Raw genomic sequence first — 6,000 nt, 5'->3', positions numbered from 1 at the left:
ATTTATTCGGTGGTCACCTGGTTTAAAGCGGTTACAGTTTCAGGTCGTCCTAACACTGTTGGTGTGTTCAAACTTTGCTACAGACATCGATCGTCTAGCGGTTAGAATGCTGGCCTTGTAATCCTGGGGTCTCGGGTTCAATTCCCGGCGGTGCCCGAATTTATAACTTGTGTTGGGCAAGGCCGTGGCCTAGGTAACACAGAGTTTTCCTCTGGGGGCTTCCCTGGTTTCTCCGTGGCATCCCAACAATTACTCCATTCACACACAGAAGAAGGCAATGGCAAACCACTTCTGGATCATCTGCCAAGAACGTATATGAACAGGTCCCAGTCCGAGAAAAGGATGGAAGGATCCTGTTCATATGGACCTGTCGTCAGACAGAACACTAAATAAATAAAATCATTATTTAAGCCTGAGACTTTGTAGTGATTTGATCTCCGATATAACAATTTCACTGACTACGTAGAAGACTAATGCAGAATCCATTCAGTGACAGTTCTTCCTGAGAATCTTATAGCATATCAGTTAGTAAAAAAATATTCCCAACATTTTACATAACTCGAAATTTTAATGACGTGTCCACAAGGGCCCTCGCACCGTTCTCTGGCATGCATTATTTCTTTATTCCACCTACTACCAGTTTTGAATAGTGGACTCCTTCAGACAAACAAAAATTCATGACTCATCTCCCTATGCGTTCTAAATACTCCGGCCCACACACCCTCCTTTATTTGATTGCCCTATTATTATTTGTTGAAGTGAAGGCTTACAAATTACTCAGCTCCTCGACATGCAACTGTCTCCAGTCTCCCGTTGGTTCAACCCCTTTCATCAAATGTCAACTCGACAGCTTCACAGGGAGATGATTCCCACAGCGGATTCCTTGTTCGGTTCCGGCTGACTTAAGGTCCCGTCTAATTCCGTCATGTAATGGATTTAATTCGTAGTTTGAGGCAATTTAGCTAAAGCCTAACCCAAGGACGTCTAAGCATATCTAAGATGTCAACGCGATTTCCAGCGCTGTGTCAAGAGAGACATTCATTTCGAGTTGTCGCCGTCTCAGCCTCCAGTGGTCACGTAAATCACAGGAACACCGGCAGCTTTTGTGATGCAAATTTAGAAATAAGATGCAAGTTTTCTTATTTCCTTTTACTCTACATTCTTCTTACTTTCCTTTTTAGCTTTTGTTGTCGAGGATGTGTTGAGTAGAAATTGTGGTTGACGTAGAATGAAAAATAATGGCGTGTGTGGAAAACGTTTTCTGTAGTGGCGGGTATAAGTTCACGCTGAAATAAGAAACGTACAAATTTACTCTGCGGATAACACGGCGAAAGTGGGGGGTGGGGGGGGGGGCAGCTCTGTAAAACGGGTCACGAGTTAAATTTTCTGAGGTTAAAAATATTTTCAGAAATCACGCTCAGAATTTATAGGTCCTTCCAATTACATTATTACTTTTCCAATGATTACCATCTAATGACTGTAATCAGGCTTCTTAATTAACCTTTTAAAATAAACGCTCGTCTAAGTGATATTAAAGAATTCAGACCGTACCGCAAAGGAAACACAAGTCTTCACTATTACAAAGATCTATTCGGCAATGTTGTTTAAAAAAATAATCGCTCTTTACAGTGAAAATCATATAAAACCCACAAATACAAAATGAAGAATTATTTACTATTAAATCGGATGGTACATATATAGTTGTCACTGGAATCTATGCGTTAATAAAATAATTATTTTATATTACCATTTTTAAATTTGTAGCTGGACCCACAATCCTTACCAAAATTACGTGCTGCATTCTAATTAAAATCAAATAATCCCAGACGTCTGAATTGAAGAAAACAAACGTGAGACAGATTCAAATTCAATTCTTCCACTTCGGTGTCTGTAGAACAGTCATGAAGCGACTGCGATAAGAAACTTTCCTTAATCAGGATTCGAACTCGTAATCCTTGACCTGTGGCTCAGTGCCAGGTTTTGCTTTCTATCGATCTAACACACGAGCTGAAAGAGAAAATATTCAACTCTGTTGCCAAATTGTACAGCACCGCACAGACATTATCTTCACAAAAACCCCACCTCGGTTTACTGAGTCTAATGCAGCTTAATGCTAGCTTCGACGCCAATTATACGTGCATATATAGAGCTGTATTTCTTCCTACTTTGGAGACATTGCTCTTTCTGATGCAAAGAACTATTAGCATCTCACTCTTTCTCGTTTTCTACTTTCTCTCTTCCTTCTACTTATTTATCATTAATTTCCATGCTAAATATTTGCAAAATGTGTTCCTCCTTAGCAGTATGGCGCTTGGTTAAAACTTTTGACTTCACATCTGGAATTCCTGATACAAGTCAAGAAAGGGTCACTGGGTGTCCAATGGTCTTCCCAAGTCCTTCCAGTTGAATTTCAGACACTATCACATCTTTACATATCCATTCCAAACCACTACATATCATCCTGTCTAATTATACTCCCAAGTACATTACCTATTGATACGGTGTCGTTAAATAACTTACGAAGCAGCAATAAACTTTTGTCATACCATGACGTCCTTACTCACAAAACATAGAAAACTTGGGAGAAATGTGAGTACGAAATATAATATTAAAATGAATTCCAAAGCAATTTCTTGTGATAAAATTATTCGTTAATACTTTGATAATTTCACGACTCAGGTTAATTTAAATATATACAATAAAATAGGAAAATATTATATATGATGAATTGGTAAGCACATGTAAGAAGAAGAAGAAGACCATGTTCATTCTAATGAAGTTTCAAAGCAAAACCACTAAAAGTGCCTTATAGATCGTCCGAGATTCGAACTGTATACATTGGTCTACACAATTACCTTTACGTTAACCTGATATAACTCCACTGTTATAAATAATATGTAGGAATAATTTAATATAACAAATAGACGTTCTATCAGCACACTGAGACTACGTACAGAAAACCTGTATTCAATTAAAGCAACATGAAAATCTCCGAAAATAAAAGTAATTTATAACACAAACCCCCATACCAAAGCAGCCTCTGTGAATCACTACCGGGTTATTTAATTCTGAATAAATAAACTAACGGTGAAAAATCCCACAACTATACCACAATTCGCCTATTGCCTCTTACCAATATATCATCATGTAATGGCTACTACATTAGTACAGTGGCCACTGAGACAGTAAATTGGGCAGTGCTCTTTCAGATATAGTGTTTGGAATTCTTGTAGTTCATCTCGAAACTGAATTTACGTCACACATGACGTCAGCTATATTAATCAAGAAAAGGATTCAGGAGGTTATTGATTTTTGTAGAGATTTTTTAATTAACATACTCACTGCCAAGTTCCATCGTCATATTTAATGATACTGTATAAATAATATATTTCGAAACGAAACGTTGAATAGACATTTTTGGAAATTACTGTTAGCCTTGTCGGAGGAGTTTACAGGTTTTTATGTACATACATCGTGTATGGTTGGTCACGTTTAAGAATTCTGCACAACGAAGTTATTATAGATTGCAGACCTATTTCTTTCTCACTAGAAACACTTCACATTCTTTTTCTTTCCGACAGCAGAGAGCGTTATAACAAATCAGTGTTATATGAGGACGAGATTAAAGGGGCACTGCTTTACAGTAATTATATATTACGAATAGGAGTTATATTATGTTGAGATTACAAGTATACAGAGTCCTAACATGTATAAGAGGGAAGACGTCTTGACGTTTTGATACTACCTTTTTAATATTATCTAAACTTGTGTACCATTTTCACTACTGCTATGGTGTGTGGATTGAATACAGTTTTCTTTGTCATGGTAGCTTTGAAACAATTGATATCAGTTTCAACATTTCAACATAATTTCACTAATCACTGGCGCCTGATTCAGCAAAACAAGCCTTCCATCTATTTCGAAAATGCTAATATTTTAGAAGATTTCGCAAATAACAGATGTAAGATAGAATTTTAGGTTCTCACTGTGGCGAGTATGAAAATTTCTATATTCCGGGTTGTAGCGCAGTGTAGTTTGGTGTAAGATTCTCGACGTTTCGGAGGCAGCAAGTGCCTCTGCAACGTCCATAAAAGTTTACCAGACTTCATGGTGTTACAACCCAGACGACAGTCATCTTCAGTGGTCGAAAATATTGCTGTGTCAGCCTTTCTATAGGCTGTCAACATGTAACAATTCGACAAAAGCGTGATCATTGAATTTTGTATTGGACAACTTCAAATTGTAAAAGAATTCTATTTTTGTGAAATCCGAAGATTCCGTATCGAACCCACTGGATCATATTCTGATCCAGATGAATTCAATCCATGTTTTCACATCCTATTAATTTAGGAACCACTTCAATCTTATTCTCTCATTTACGATTAAATGTCCGAAGACGTTTCTTTCCTCAGTTTCTTTAGCTATATAAATGTATAAGAGAGACTAGCCTGAAATGCCATAGCTTGGTAAAACGATGTGCTTGTAATATTAACATAAATTATTCCTGCAATAATTTTAAATTTCGCTCCGTTAGGTTCGTCGTGTTGGTACGGATATCCAGTGTAAGATGGCGTCTAGACCCAGCGCGGATTACAAGGTTCGTGTGCAAAAGTATGTTTACTGGTGTTTCTCTAACGGTTTTACAGTGACATTTTATCAGGAATTGAAGCTTAAGTTTGCTATCAGTTTATGGAAACAGATGTACATTGAAGACTTCAGAGGTAAGTCATAATTAGCACTAATTGCTTCTATCAGCGTGACTTTCACTTTGGGATCAAGGTTGGGGAAACAAGTGCAGCCAACTTCAGTTAAATAACAAGCTAGATTTGGTGTTAATTTTGTGCACAGACCTAACATCACAGACAATTTCCCTTTGTCAGCCAACATATTTACTTGCTAATGCTCAATTTAGTGCTTTCAAATTTTATTATCAAGAGGTTAAGTTTTACCATGTTTATATTTTGGTTATTTGTATGTGTTTTTTAATTTGCTATTAACAGAAAGGTGATGCTTTTACTCGGTTGCATTGCACTGTTTCCTGCTTAGTCCTTCTGTGTCCTAATGAGTTGTTATTCGTGTTAAAATTACATGTTCTTTAATATTTGTTGGTAAACATAATATAGCTCATGAGAAGAAGACTGTTATTTTACCCAAGGTTGTGGCCAAAAATAGCTGTGGACATTTTGATGATATTTTGTTTAAAAATGCCCATAGGAAGATTAGCTGTGTACGTGATAACATTTCTTAATAATCCAAATACTGCAAAAAGCATTTAGTCATGCATTCTCAGGTCAATGTCAATGTTTTAAACCAATTTATATTATATATTTATTTATATTTAGAGGATTTATAGTCTGAATGTCTGCCCTGTGCTTTTCTCATGTTACATGCAAGGTATTTAAGAATGCTATAGTGCATAGCCACAAAACATTTTTGTCTCAAAGACTGAAAATACAAATATCAGCAAAACTGTAAATATGAGTTGTAAAGTTCCCAAGGCTACAGTTTTGGTATTTTGGGTTGTAACGGCATGTGAAATTGTAGACACCAGCATTTCTAAGAAACATACTCCCTACATCAGCCCTGAAGATGGAGTCAGAATCCAACTCCGAAACAGTAATATATAAGTACAAGTTAACATGGCAATCCTTGCGTCAGCTATATTATTGATCTACAAACTGAATCATTTTACAAAAAAATCAAATAATTTCAACTTTAATACAGATTTGACCATTTTAACTAATACTTTTTATAAGATCACAGATATTAGGCTGTTTTTTTTAAATTATATGCCAAAAGCGATTGTTAGTTTATACTGTGTAGAATACTTTTATAATCTTGTTTAGGTTAGGTTAGGTTAGGTTAGATATAGGTAGTTTTACACACAACATGATCCATAATGTGTGTCTCTGCTTCTCTGTTAATTAATTTATGTAAACTTGAAAGATGAAAGCTTCAGCTCATGTTAAACCGAAAGAGAATCAAGACTTTGGCTTCAGG

The 6,000-nt window shown here is 36.2% G+C and overlaps 1 protein-coding gene across 2 annotated transcripts in view; it reads left to right on the top strand.

The window, feature by feature from the left end:
• The first annotated feature begins 4,568 nt into the window (after nt 1-4,568).
• The window catches only part of LOC110838089 (neuroendocrine convertase 1), a 156,321-nt gene continuing 154,889 nt past the window's right edge, over nt 4,569-6,000 (top strand). The window contains exon 1 of one of the 2 annotated variants that reach the window (XM_087344856.1): nt 4,569-4,721. The gene's annotated coding sequence lies outside the window, so the exon portion shown is untranslated. The remainder of the gene's footprint in view (nt 4,722-6,000) is intronic. The other variant, XM_087344857.1, reaches the window with a different exon arrangement.

The sequence above is a fragment of the Zootermopsis nevadensis genome, unplaced genomic scaffold (assembly GCF_977971745.1).
Source record: "Zootermopsis nevadensis isolate Lab colony 2312 unplaced genomic scaffold, Znev_1.0 Znev_ptg000008l, whole genome shotgun sequence".
Lineage (NCBI taxonomy): Eukaryota > Metazoa > Arthropoda > Insecta > Blattodea > Termopsidae > Zootermopsis > Zootermopsis nevadensis.
This window is presented reverse-complemented; position numbering and strand designations above follow the sequence as displayed.